Raw genomic sequence first — 15542 nt, forward strand, 5'->3', positions numbered from 1 at the left:
GCCACTCGCTGCTCTAGCAAGCATGAACTCCACAGCCTGCTACGTAAAGTATGTATCAGGCGGGGAGAAGATACGGGTCAAGCGCCTGCTTCAAATCAAATAAGGTAGGATGAAAATTCATGTGATTGTTTCTCTTTTTTTCTCGGTTTCAGAACCAGTACACAATTCTACACCCATGAATCTCTCCTGAAAAAATAAAATAAAAAATAAATTAAATCAGAACATTTTACAAATATAAGATAGACTTGCTTGTCTTTCTGAAAAGACATTCACAGGTTTTTTTAACTGAAGATACTCAAAACAATTCACTCAACTTGGCAGATATTTCTGACGATCAAGACTCTGCTTTTTAGAAGGTAGTTTTTCCCCTCCTTAGTAAAAAGGAGCTTCTGCTCACAATCAGATACCATGTACAGCCAGCCCCGTAACTCAAAAGCTCTAGTGAAAACGATCAGAGATTATACACACGTGGGAAGATTACATCGCATTCACCAAATGAAACTAACTCTAATTAAGCAGAACTGACATGATGGAAAAAGTAGTTAGTTAACAAGTTAAACATTTGGCTAAAATTGCAGAAGGCCTTGCCAGTAAAGACCAGCAAGGATAAACTGGAGTCTGGAGACAAACTGAGAACCGTCCCCGAATGCTGACTATAGATTGCAAGCAGGTAAACAAGTATTTCAATTGCTACAGTACTCAAATTAGAGCTTATAAAGTCTTTAAAATAGCAAAAGACCACAAAAGGTAAAAAGCCACTATTAACCTTCTCCCTCTTTTCTAAGCTACATAGCTACGTAATAATAATTTAGAGGATGGAACCAAGATCCAGGAAAGCAGCATTATCCTCAGAGATATAGTTATAATCAAAGTTCTCTGCCTGTTGTCTCTAAACCTAAATAGGCAAACAAACACGAAGGAAAGTTTTTGCACCATTTCTAAGGCATTATTAGTCCTTCCATTACTGGATACTCTACTCCCAGGTGGGGGAAATAATTAAAGCTAGAAAGAAAAGTTTTATCCCCTTCTCTGACATCTGATAAGACAGTAAGAGAAACTCCTCAACATACAACTAATCAACAAACGTATTCAAGGTATTCATGAACACAGCAAATTCACCTATGTAAGGTCATTCTGGTAAAATTCAGAAATTGAGAAATTAAGAAAAAAAAATTAAAGGTTTCAAGAGCATCTCCCAAAGGAAATGTAAGAAAGTAATCTACCCCTATTACTTTCTGCTATTTTACTCAGTTATACCAGTAATTTAATGGAGTGTTATCAAAGACATCACCTTTATAGTGCATCAGTGCTCACTAAAAGAAAATTTGTTTCCAAAGTACTATCATCATTTAATATGAACTCTAATACAGTCGGAAAATGGGTGCTTAAAAGGGGTCTCCTTTCTACCACAGCTTGAAACCATGGTAGGATCAACTTAATTCTTTCTTGATACCAGCTAGTAAGAGTGGCAGTCTTCAGAGATTCTACTTTCTCTCCTGTTAAGGATATTAACCCATGTAACATGAGATCCTGTAACAAATTCAGAAGCTGGAAATTCTTCTTTGTTATTAGCAATTTTTTTCCTTCCTGCCTCCCCTTCAAAATGCATTTCAGGAGCACTTAAGAGCTGCAAGGAATACAGTTCACATCAGTAAAAGTCCCAATACAATACCGATACCGTTTTGCAAGCATAAAAGTGTAAACTGGTGTGATTATTCCTATGACAAAGGACAGAGTCTTCAAACTCCTGAAGATGCATATGTGGGCCATGCCTCCAATGACATCAGCAACATTAAAACAGTAAAACTTTCTAAAATAAAATATAATATATATATAAATATATAATAAAAATAAAATATATAAATATATAACAAAATATAATAAGTATAAAATAAAAATATATAATTTTTATTATTATTTATTATATATTAGCTCATTTTCTTAGCACAAAATAAGTAGATGGGTAGAACTGATAAAACACTGTCTTTGATAGGGTTAATTTCAACAGATACATGATACACTCTTGCATTCCAGAAGAGCCAGAGTAGTTTTCATACTATACCATACAGGTAGTAAAACTCAAGAATTCTTGTCTACCAGCTTTCATTATCTTCTGTGCAAAGAATATGGAAAATTTCAGATCTATTTTTAAACGTAAATACATCCCACTCACTTGGTACCAAAGACTTCTTTTCCTTGCTCGAACAAGGAACAAGTGAGGATGTGGCTCCCCAATACGTAAACCTCAGCAGTAATGCCCGATTAAGGAGTTCCTTTCCCCTATCCCCCACCAGCTCATTCCTGCCCCTGAAGTCACCACTTGCTACTTCCTCTGCTGTACCAGTACAATTGTTTATGGTTCTACTCTGTAAGCCACAACACTGAAATGACTGGGCTTAAACACAGCTCCCATGGGGGCAGAAGAATCATTCCCAATCCAAGGTCAGCCTCTCTGCTGAACTCATAAACCAGAGCTGTTGTGCACTGGATCACTGAAGAGAACACTGGGGTTGGAAACTCCTTATGTCACACTGTGGCTAAAGCTCTTTATAATGAAACTGTGCATAAAGCCTAATAGGCAAATCCAAGTAAGGATGAATGTTCATCATCAGGACTTGTAAACATACGAATGGAGCTACCTTAGAAGGTGCAACTGAGATGAGCACTTACTTATAAAAGCTGCTGGGACAGCGCAAAAAAACACAGCTGTAATCTGAGATAAAGAATAAAGGTAAGAGTGAAGAAAGTGAAACTATCTCTTTCAGTATAGAAGAATTCAATGATGGGCATTTGAAGTATGCAGAGGCATTAGGCTGTACGCATACAGCTTTTTCATCGCATCATAAACTTACGCCTCTTAGTATTGTATTTCAGTTGATAAAAAATTGTTTCTGCAGTTGCATCACGGAAACATCAGCTGAATATACTGCTCCAAGAGAACTGTCTAATATGGCAGACAAACCACAGAAAAAAAGAAAAACCAGGATCAGGGTCAGTGTCTCAGAAGTAAAGCTATCTTTCATTTAAAAGTGAAAAAAAGCCCCTCACTGAGAAGGCTAGGCATTCAGAAAAACTGTACAGTTATTACAGGCAAAGCACATCCTGTGGAACCATGACATCCTCTCACAGTGACTGTCCTTTTCAAAGGAATAGGCCAGTTGCAATTGATCAGTTGATAAAACCAGACAGCAATCAGAAAACCTCGTAAAGGCCAAAACTTTGTAAAGGCCAACATGATTCCAGTCACTAAGGACAACTGCAGTTGTCCTTGGAGGAAGGATTCCAAGCAATCCTTATTTTAATATCCCCTTCCTCCTTCCCAAACCTAGCCCTGTACTATCTCCTCGAGATAAAATTGCACCCAAGATTTAAGGCCTTGCTGCCCCAGATTCTGCATCCTCCAATGCCCTCTGCTCCAGCCCGAGTATCTCACCGTTCACATCTAGTAAAGAGCCGCAGCACAGCAAAGGCTCAGAGCCAAGGCCTGCTGTCACTGTTAAGACCATACCTTGAACATTTTCACGCACTGTGATCCACCGCCTGCTCTATAATCTCTCCTACAAGATGCAGTTCCACTCAATTTCCTAACCCACTGTGCTTGGAGTGCAACGTTACAGAGATAGGGCAGGTCACAGTGTTGTACTGCAGTCAGCACAGTGTGGCATAATATGGTGCGTAAGGCATCTGGAGCCTTATTTTGAAAGCACAGACCTGAGGCTCAAGACCTTTCCCTCTACCATATAAGTGTGTTAGAGGCACATCTGATAAATGGTAAGAGGAGGCTAGGAAACACAAGCTGAACTAGTTCACTACAGCTAGCTTTTTTTTTTTTTTCCCCCCTCCTCTCTCTCTCTCTCTCTCTCTCTCTCTCTAAAACCTGAACAGGACTGCCAGCTCTGCGAACAATAATGACCAGATCCAACCGATACTCTTTTTATAACCCCACTGAATTGGATAGTAAGGCAGAGATGCGAAACAAGCTACCTATTCTTACAGATTTTCCACATGTACGAGAAACCACATCTCACACGCAGGAGTCCGCAGCTAGTCTACTCTCTCTTTAGGTCCAAGGGGTGTAGACTTCAGACCCAAGTCCTTCTCCATGATCCATAGTTTTCCAAAAAACACACAATGTATGCTTCAAGATGAAACACAGCCCTTTTATCAATATATTTAGCTACTGCCTAGTAACAACTATGATAGGCTTCACAAAATACAAAAGGCATGAGTCCCACCCAGGGGCTTGATACTCTCAAGTAACAGTACAAGACACCCAAGTAAAGTGATACTAGATCACCTTCTCTGAGGAGAACAAACAGACCAGTTGCAAGATCAGCTGTTCAGTAATAAATTTCTCAGAATTTCACCATATTTTAGAATGCACCTAAGGGTGTGACTGTACCAGTATTTAATAAAGCTTTACAAAAGTTTAATGAAGTTTGTATTTTTTTTTAAATTTCAGAAAAATTGTGAAGTGTACCATTAAAAACTAAACTGTAACACAAAGCTGTCCTGATGCATTTTAATACCAGATAAGTAACATCTGCAATCATATGTATAACGGTAAAACTGAAATTTGTTTTAAGCATATAAGAACTTCTATTACATACTTACCCTAATATTTCAATTTCTACAGAATTTACCAGTAATTTCATTAAGTCAGCAGTAACACTTAGCTTTTTTTCCTCTTTTGCAGCCATATACAAAGGACCTGTTCAACCTCCGATACCTTGAAAGCTTTAAGATGTAGCACAGGAAGCAGTAAATACTGAGATGGATATACAACCCTGTCACTCCACATTACTGAAAATTTAAGCAGTATCATTGCAAGACTAATTCACCAATGTAATATTATCCAGTTACAATTTTATTAATTATACATGAAGCAACTCAAAGTCAACATAGTGCACAAGCAGTAACATTTCTCCATACACACAGCTTCCTAATATCAGTTACCTACTGAACAGATCTCTGAACACTTCCACGACTACTTCTATGAGATAAATATTGGTGACTAGATTAGTCATCATTCCAGGTATTACAGGTATTTCATCCTAACCACCCTCCTCCTTGCTCTTCCAAGCTTTTGAACTATAGCAGAAGACAAAATTGACATCTCCATATCATGTTATAGCTGCTATGAAACAAAATAGCATATTCTAAGGCTATGTAATTCATGGTAAGAGACATCCAGGAGCTTCCGAGGTCACCAGCAGTCTTGAAATTTAGCAATACATCACTTAATTTCTCTGTGCCTCAATTTACAGAGGAGATAATGGCATGTTAGCCCTGTTTCAATGATAACAAGGCACTAGGAAGGAGTAAAGCAGAAGGATCTAGACAGATACAAAAGGTTAATTAGTTTTGAATTTTAAGTGTTATGGCTGCAGATTGGTAATTAGTTTTTCACTATTATAAAAAAGGATTCCCACTGCCTATAAAAACAATAGTCCTTTTCCCATACATCTTAATTTAAGGCATTAAAACAGTTTAGTTCTACATATGCAGAAACAGGCAGCTGGGAAGTGCAGTGAAGAAGGGAAATCACATGCAATTTTGGACTTGACTTGGTCCAGAAAATTTTCACAAAGCTAGAAGAAAGAAAACCACCACAATACTATTTATTTAAATAAAAAAGAAACCTAGAGATAGCAAATATGTAGTCTGCTTAAATGAAATGACACTGATAACACACCAACACTGAAGGATATAAACAGTATGAAAAACCAAATTACTCAAGGTGACATGCAGGCATATAACAGATTGATGACAAAACCGAAAAGATGAATTTAGGCTGAGCGTGACAACTGTGTAGCAGCACTTCAGAAGTCTGGAACTTCAGAACGTTCTGACAATAAGCTGTAAGAGAAAAATGTATGCAAGAGGCATACATTTAATATATACATATGAGACAATTTAGTATATCTTTTCCCATCCTGGTGTCCATGACTTCAGCATACTATGAATTCACATGACACTCTTTTGTGAAACAGACTGAGATCTTTAGACAGGAGGCAATACAGACAGCTAAGCGTGGAGGCAGGACCAAGTTACAAATTCTGACACATAGTTCACCTTTCCTAGCTTTAGATTCAGGCAAGTGTAAAATGAGGTTTTTATTTCTTTTTTTGCTGACCTCCAATGACTTAAAATTTGGATCTTTAATGCAATACTTAACTAGGCCTCTGTGCCAAGCTCCACAGGCTGATCAGAAAAGCTTTTTTAAAGAGCTATCTCACAGCACAACAAAGCAAAATAAATAGCACAGACTTCTACCAAGTCATTGAATTTAAAAAAAAAAAAAAAAGAGTAACAGATTGTCAATTATTTAACAAAGAATCTCATGTTATGCTATGTTAGCCAATCCATCTAGCCAAGGCCAGGAACCGAATCAAGAAAAGCCATTCTACATTTGTAGGTTCAGTTTTAAACAGTAAGAAAACTGTGACCCTTGAAAGCTATCTCCCAAAGAGAACAGAAATCAGGGGCCAGGAGTGTATCCTGTCCAGCAACAAAAATTATTAGCAAGGGAAAAATTCATCTGAGGTAACTCGCTGTATCCCTTTCTGAATCACGGCCACAGATGTTAAGTTTTACATAACAAAAATGTGTAACTAACAGGTTGACCCAAATCACTTGGCAGACTTATCCATTAAATGTCTGCTGGATACTCTCCTTTTAGTGTGGCTAGTTACGGCGCTGCCCTCTTCTCCCTGGCTACATCCTGTTGAACACAGATAATCACTATAGCTGCTGTTTGAACACAGAACGTTGCAGCATCCTGAAGGAGAAAAAGGCAAGGATGAATACCTGACAGGATTCTCATCAATTACTGCATTTCCTAGGTGATGCTAGAGAGAGAACACATGAAAAATAGGTACTTTAAATTAATCTTCTTCTAGAGTAGTCCCTTGGAAGAAATGCATCAATTTTTAAACTGATGCCTGAGTTTTCTCCCTGCATCTCATCAGAGCCTGAAGACAAGAACACGCGCTTCATATATCTATAAGCCTAACCTGCTTTACTGAGTTCAGTACCAGAAGAGCTTAACATTGATCTGTCGAATAGACTCCACGTCACAGAGAAACAATACCGTACAATACAATTGATAGTGTCTTTAGGGGGAAACAGGCAATGTAAAAGCACGTTCTACTATGGCTTTTGCCTCAGTTCTAAAAACTAACCAGAATGTTGCATTCACACTGTTTCAACTAAACAATGTGCATAAGGTGCTACAGAAGCCATTAAAAAAGGCAATCCTAAACACAAATACATGGGAAGTGAAGAAGAAAAAAAAATAAAATGTACATACAAAATAAGTAATTGTTTTGCCATATATTCGATTTTAAAAACCCAAAATGCTTTTAAAAAAAGAGATACTAAGAATAGTTTTTCCACAATCTTGTCATAGATGTTGAAGAATAAGCAAGTTCTCAGCTGGAATCTCAACAATAAAAAGGTTTTGCTGTGAGCAAAAGAACCCAAAAACCAAACAGCAGAACAATGAAGTCAGCAATACCAGTAGAGCAGACAGCATCTCAGCATAAAACAAATAAAACTAGAAGACTTGCAAAAGAAATCTATGCTGACAGATCTATGAAGGGTCCCAAGAGCAAAGACAAGAAAGTGAACCCAGCACTGTTTGAGAAAGTAAGTTTAAACAGGCAACAACATACCCAAGTCCACAGACTGTCAAGACGACCCACAAGGATAAAGGGCACATTAGTTTCTCCAACTAAGGAAGAGATTGCCATCTCTAGAAGATTAGGGAGAAATACATCCAGACGGCTGCAAGGACTTCATATGCGCAGCCTTGTTCTAGTTAAGGCTCTTATCACTGCTACAAAGCAAAGTCAGCAAATGCAGTAACAACTCCTACTTTGTGATGAATGTGTATACACTTTGACCTGGATCTTCTCCTCTCTGACATCACACAGCTTGCTGGCCAACCAACCCAAGAAAACTGTAGATTTTGACCATTTTGCCCTGAGAACAATTCTGAACTGTAGCTTACGGACAAGAGCAATCATTCAAGGCAAAGTGATAAAATAAAATAAAAAAGTGCTACGCAGTTTCACACCTGCACGTCAAGTCTGCTATTTATCATTGTCAGATAGTCAGAGATATACATATAGTCTAGTAACTTGGTCACTACTGAGCTCACACCAAATAAACTACTATAAACTTTAACGCTTAAACACAAACACATTATTATGTCTTGAGGAACCGGGAAAGGAAGCAAAATGTGAACCAAGAAAGAATCATAGTACCATAATTTTTACAACAGGTACAAACAGGTTTGCTCTTCTTAAGTTTTCATTTATGTTATTCCTTCATTTCTTGTACTTCTCTACATTTACTAAAATCTTGAAAAAATGGAAGCAATTTAGAAGTAGCAAACTGTTCACAAGGGGCACCAGATTCCTAAAAGCATTTTTCCACTCACAATCTAAATTTTCCAGCTATGCTTGTGAATGCTGTGCTCAAAAAACATAAAAGGATCAGGATTATTTACAGGTTCTGCACGCAAGTTCTGACTGCTAAATTCCCTAATGTACGTACAGCTTTTAACGTATGTATAGCTTTTTAGAACAGCTGAAATGCTATCCTTCTCCCCTTGGCATAATTTAAGACAAAAAAAGAATTTTAACCTTCCACATCAAAAGAGGTCAAAACATGTTAATGCAAACATAGACCTCATATGCTATCTTACCATGTCTCCTCTATCCTTACACCTCTCTCTTCTCCCGTCTTCCACACAAGGGGAAAAAAGTTACATTGTGGGACAGGAAGAGAACGTGCCTTAGTTAACAAGCACCTTCAGAAATGTTTTTGTATTTGATATAGCACCATTTATCTGTAGAGCACCTCAGGAATATCCAAACACATGAAAACACACACACGCTTGAAGGTCTAGTTTTTTAGGCCTAAAATATTATCAGAAAATTGTAGCATAACATCTACCTTCAAGTAATGTATTAATACACTTAAGTCCATTGTATAAATTAGGTAGTCTAGAAAGTCATCATGTTCCAGAGAGCTGAAAATGAAATCCAGGACAATATCTAGATATTAGATATCAGAAACCAATAATGCGACCAGTCCTGTCTTTTAACTAAGGCTCCCCATTAGTTTCTGTAAGGACATGGTTTTGGTTACATAAGCATTTGCCGAAATTTGATCACTTGAAATTTTTCTTTTTCAGTGCCTGCACAGAGATGACTTTTTTGGTATACAACTACACCGGTCCTACCATTTGAGAGTAAAGCTTAAAAATTTTTCAGTAGTTTCCAATGCAATTGTTCCCTTGTTTTGACATAGTGTCCTGAAATTTGGTTACGGATGACATCCAGGTGTCATAGATGAGTTACTTAATAACCCTATGAAACTAAGTCCACCATATATACACAACAAGTTAAGAAAATTCAAAAAGGATTCCAATCGTAACGTGCTCTGTAGAAACGTGCTCTGTAAACAGTTTAGCACCCAAAGTCTCTGCAGATTCTGAGCATACTTTTCTTCAAGATCATAGACACTGAGCACAACTACTCTTTCCAGCACTAATCCCAGTGGCTCCATGCCACCATGGAATGCTGAACTTAAGAACTAAAATCAAGGGTGATTTCAGCTACTGTACTACAGCACAGTCTTTTGACCACCACAAGGCTTGACTTGAATGAAGGTGGTGGGGGGAGGGAGGGATGGAATCCACAAGATAAGAAGCTAGGAACAATACTCTAAGCTTAAAGAGTGAGCAAGCTGTTGATGGGAAAAATTGTTTTTCCATTTTACTTCAGATGAAGCAAGAACCCTAAAAAGGGTAGTGTTAGGACTGTAGGAGAAGTTAGTGCCATATATAAAAGTGGACAAAGTAAAGCTGAGAAAACAAAATTAAAAGGGATTATGAAATTGCCATTTTGAGTGTTTTATTTTGTGGTCCTAATAATCATTTAGGTTTTTTAAAATTAGTTTTAACATCCAGATGGATAATTGGCTGTAACTGCTGTAAGCAAAAAAGTTTATTGCTTCAGTGTAACAGAAAACAGAATTAATAGCATGTCAAAGTCTGTAGGCAATTTTGATAAAACCTCTAACTACAGAAATGAAAAATTTAAGGTTTTAAAAGCTAACTGTACCAACAAGAGAAAATAAATCACAAATCAGTAGGTCAAATATGACAGACAAAGCAGCATCATAGACAAACTTCAAAGAAAAATGCAAAAAACTTGAATGAAGCATCTTGCAAAGAAATTTAAAAAGACAATATGAAAAATTACTAGTATCATTAGAAGTGACAAAAGTGAGTTATTTAGTTATTAGATGTGGCACAAAGTGAGTTAAAACCAGTGCTAACAAAACTATTTGTCAAACCAAGACCTACACGTGGAATTAAAAAAACTTGTTACTATCCTTCAAGCTGATACTACTCCTATTACTACTAAATGAGCAGACACAGACAAAATACTACAGATTCTTTGAGTAAGTCCATTGACAAGATACAGGAGCTAACTAGCACACAGAGGACTCAAATACTGGTTTCTTTTACAGCTCTTAGAACATAATCGAGCTCAGTTCAAATTATTACTTATCCCACTTCCAAGCTCATCAAAGGATTTGACATGAAGGAACATTAAGTTTATGCTTTGCCTTCCAAATTAACACAAAACAGTCAGTCAGTTTTCTGACATATTGAAGGCATTATCAAGAAATGTTAGTGCAATTATCAAAAGACATTAGTGAGAAGTACGATATGGGCTACAGACAGCAAGTCTGGCCCCATGCCAAACATTTTAGCAGCAAACGAAGCAAGGGGCTTTTTTCCTTTTCTTATTTTAAACCCTGCAATAAAGTGACCACAACACTAAGAGAAGCAAAGACAGAAGAAAAGGTTAACCCTCTCAGAAAAGCTTTCACAGTTCCAATAATAGCAAAATATATGTTTGACACAAAGCCTTTTAAAGGACCTGACAAACATATAACAAAGCATGAATGCCTGGAAAAAAGAGGTGAATTAACTGATCAAGAGATTATACACTCGAGAGTGCAGAAGTGACAGCTAATGAGGAAACGAAAAACATTCTTTACATCAGTGTTTCATCCCTCAGACAGTTGGTCTATCCATCTCTGCTTTCTAAAGGAAGCTATCACTAGTATTTAAGCATACAAAACATCTATTCTAACCTTCACATCCAAAAAAAAATTTAGATGTCATGCCATCTATAACAGTGCCCAGAAAGACTTAAAAATATAGATCATTCTTTCAGAAAAAAATGTATCAAGAATATATAAAATTAGGTTTTTCAACATTTTAAATTTATGACCAATGCTGCTCATACAAATACCTCTCAAAAATGAAAGAGCAAAATGGCACAATTCAAGTAACACTGAAGACCTCTTTGCAGATGCAACCCCTGAAGAAACAATGTATAGACAGGAATTTATACAACTGCTAAGTAGAGGATGAATTAAGTGTGCAGCCATGTAGCTGTACCCGCACAACGCACCCTAGTGTGCGCAGGAAGACCTACACCGTCTTCTTGACAAATTAATTCGAATCTACTGAAAATTGCAGCTTAGAAGGATTTTTTTTTTTTAATCTTTTTCTGCATCTGCTCCAGGTCCCACCCCCTCGACAAACCATTTTTCTTTCATACACATACCAAGAGGCAGAAACAGAAACCAGACCTGATTCACAACTATGTTACTTGTCTCCCATTCTGTACATCCATTGCTATTAGCATAGAAACACCTGCAGAGAAAACGGATCAAGCCTCTTTGCCTAATAGGATGAAGAACAGCATTCAAACTAAAGAAGAAGATTAAGAACTCTTCCAGAACCTCAGCTATGAAACTGACCACTTTTAGTCTGTAACACAGGCCATGCCTAGTTAATGTTTTCTAGCTTCTATTGTTTTTCCCCCTCCACAGACCACCCCAAAAACACTTTCCCAATCATCAACTGCATCCACAGAAGAGAAAGACAGTTATAGTCTCCCTGTTATCTCCTTTCCTCTCATATACAGTATTTCCCAGTATTTCCCAGCTGAGCTTTCTACTTCACACACATGTCGATTTCCAGCATTTTAGAAAGAAGCGTTTTCATGAAGCCTCCTATCCCAAAGAAATTATGTCTGTTTAGGAGCTACAAATGAGGTCATTTTTCCTGGGAAATTATTTCTTTTCTGTCTGACTACTTCTAAAAATGTGCCCTCAGAAATAAGCAAGGCCTTGGAAAAGTCTGTTTTATGTTTTTGCAAAGATCTAGACATGTTATATACAAAACTTCAAAAAGTTTGCCTACAAAAGTCAATTAAGTTTCTGTATTGGAGGTGGAGGGAAGTCAAGGCTTTGTAATTACTGTGATGCTTACCATCTTCTCTAGATATACACGAAATTTGTATAAACTAACCCATCAGTTCCACCAAAATAGCAACACTATATTTATACCACACTTTCCTTTGTACCACATTTTCATTTACAGTGCCTGTTCTCATTTCTACCACAATGACTCTGAAATTAAGAATGATGATTTTTTTCCATCTCATCCCCCAAATCAGTGTGAGGAGTACAGCACTAGAAGATTTTCAACTGAAAATTTTCCATGTTGCCTGGGACCATAACCATGCAAACTTAATGCAGTGCAGTCACCCTGATTTTAAAGAAGCTTTATAGACTTGTGAAGAAGTTTCTACCGTTTACTTAAAAAAAAAAATTGTACTGAGACACAAGAAATTTGAGAGGTCTGTTGTTGGTCCATTTCTCCAGCAGTTTAATAAAAAAAGCTCATGTAAATACCACAAAATTTACCAGACATCCTTTACCTGCAATGTAGAGGCAGAACTGAAATTAGCAGAAGGAAAAGGGAAGGCCCAAAAGCCCAAAACATCTAGCACATCTATTCAATAAAAATAAAGTTTCATCAGCTCTGGAAGTAAGACTGAAGCTGGTTGCATATGCCAACGTGAAGAGTTCTCTCAAATACCCACGTCCTCCTCAGTGAGTGAAAGGACTCTGTTATCCTTACCCACCATCACATAGGTTTGGGGGTTTTGTTTAAGGCAATATAAAACACACCACTTGAGATCAATACCTACTAAACAAATTCATGGAAGGAAGATGAAGCATAAGTTCTTAGCAGGAAGCAATCAAAATCTGTGTTGAAGAACATGCAAGCAGCAGTTAATTGTTTTGGTTTGCGTTACTTATTTTCAAGAGATCTATTTCAATCCACGCTTCTCCTGATGTTTCGTACAAATAAAAAGGGTTATTTTTATTTAAAGCTTCAGAAGTTGTTTCATTGAATCTGTTCAATAACAAGGAACATATACCACAGACCTGAAAGAAACGTGTGTTCTGAAGCTTTTATTTCTCTGTTAATAGAACTAACACAAGTAACTGGACATAAAGGAAGAAGTCGCAGAACAATGAAATAGGTGCTTGTATTCAGGATGCAACAAACGAAGGGCTCAGTCTCTATGCAAGAAGCCTGAGCACCAGGAAAGTTTCCATATATAAAGCCCAAACAAGATTTACCAAAGCCTACATATTTAGTTAAGGCTTATATTTTGAGATTCAGTTCAAGCTGCTTCCTGTTTTTTTTGTTTGTTTGCTTGTTTTTAAACACAGCATGATGGTGGATGGGATCAAATACAACTACATCAGGTTCCCATCCAAAAGGAAATAGTTTTGGTGTCCTGTAAATCAAGCTTTAGAGCAAACAGTGTCCAAACAGGAGGAAAAGAAGAACAAAAACCACACACAGTTGCACAAATTAGGCTTTTAATTTAAGCATATACTGTTTCCACTATATGACTGACACATTTAAAAAAAAAATTCTGAAAACTAACATTTTAAATGCATCTTCACCTAAGCAAGCACATATCTTCTAAGCAGATTTTGCTGCTGTTAGTATTTCTATTTCTAACCCAAGGAATTGACATAGACTTACGAAGAGTAAAGTTAGCTGACCTTTCACTGGAGATCACAGAATAGTCTTAACCCAGAATGTTTTTTTAAAATCCCTTTCTGAATATTCTCAATGGCTTTTAAAAGGAGGGCATCAGTAACGTACAAAAAAAGAAGAGGGGACAAAAGATATATGGGTTAGTTCCACAGATGAACAGAATGGCAGGGGATTTTTTTTTTTTTTTTAAATGGTAAGCACATATACTACTGCTATATCAAATACCAATTCATTGTTTTGGGGCAAGGTTGTACTATAAAGGCAGACAAACGTCAGCCAAGGAGACAATTCAGGGACAATTCTGATCAGTATTTACTAACAATCAAGACAGTCCTACGTTCCACGTCACATCCAAGATCTGTTCTCCACCTTGCAAATTCATCATATTAGTCTCTCAGCTAGCTGCATGAGCAACAGATGAAGGTGACAGAGGGATGGGAGAAGGGAAGAAGGATGAGAGAACAATAAAGTAAGTTCAATTAAAAGGCTAAAGAATTCAACTTGAGTGTAAATAGGAGCTCTCTTCTTCCATCCTCCCTACATCACAGCCCATCCACTTGAACACATTTGGCTGTCGGCTAATTTCTCCCCACTCAAGGACCAGATTCTAATCGCAAACACGTCACGCACATCTCCCGCATCTTTAAAAACGATTTGTTACTGTATGCACTGCATGTGTGAATTCCTCTCTCTGATCATGGGATTATTCATGATACAGCTCTTAATACTCTCAAGTGCTCAGCTGAGCATAAGCAGGATCGAGCAAGAATTCTGAGACATATCTTTGGTAGTCAAGATGACTTTGTAAAAGTTACAGAAGATAAAAGTTACCAAAAAATCACCTTGAAAACAAGGTTTGCAGGGCACAACAATAGCCTTCACATGAAGGTTTAAACTATCCCCTAATCAGCAGACTGCTGTTCACTTCTTGTCAAAAGGCAGAAATCCGGTTTACCCTACTCTCGATTACAGCAAGCTAAGGAGGTGGAAATCCGGTTTTGCTGTGAAGATCTACCTCCTGAAACTTCTAAATCTGCTTTTAAAAGCTGTTATTGGCAGTCCCAACCTGCAATAGAGATTCTCCTTCCCTACTTTACAACCAAGTAATATAAATGAAAGATTTAGTATTTAAAAGACTACAGAAAATCTCTAAATTTGTTTTTATGAAAAAGTTACTTGCTCTCCACAGACAACAGCTATCATGCAAAAAGTTAAAGAAAAGCTAATGGATTCTTAACACACTAAGAGGCCCCAGAGGAGTTTCAACAGACTTCTCAGTGCTGTGCAACAACATTCACTACAGATTTTATTTGGAGTTATCTGTCTAATACAAATTCTGTCACATTTGTGAGTGACACACTAAGTTGAAAACATATCTGAAAAGGTATCTTTCTGAAAAGTCTGTAACTTTGCAAGTTTAGTACATTCCAGATATTATAAACAGTTTTACACTACTTCACAAAAGAATAATAATCTCAACTATAAGGAGGCTTTCCTTTTCTCTCTTCTCCCTCCTCCCATTGAAACACCGCGGATGTAAAGGAAAACAAAAGAAAGGAAGTACATTCATCGCTGAGAG

General features: G+C 37.3%; 1 protein-coding gene across 4 annotated transcripts in view; it reads right to left on the reverse strand.

Annotated features, from left to right (window-relative positions):
- Positions 1-15542, reverse strand: part of LOC104146892 (microtubule-associated serine/threonine-protein kinase 4) — a 397004-nt gene that overhangs the window by 183610 nt on the left and 197852 nt on the right. The gene's annotated exons all lie outside the window — the stretch shown is intronic.

The sequence above is a fragment of the Struthio camelus genome, chromosome W, assembly GCF_040807025.1.
Source record: "Struthio camelus isolate bStrCam1 chromosome W, bStrCam1.hap1, whole genome shotgun sequence".
NCBI lineage: Eukaryota > Metazoa > Chordata > Aves > Struthioniformes > Struthionidae > Struthio > Struthio camelus.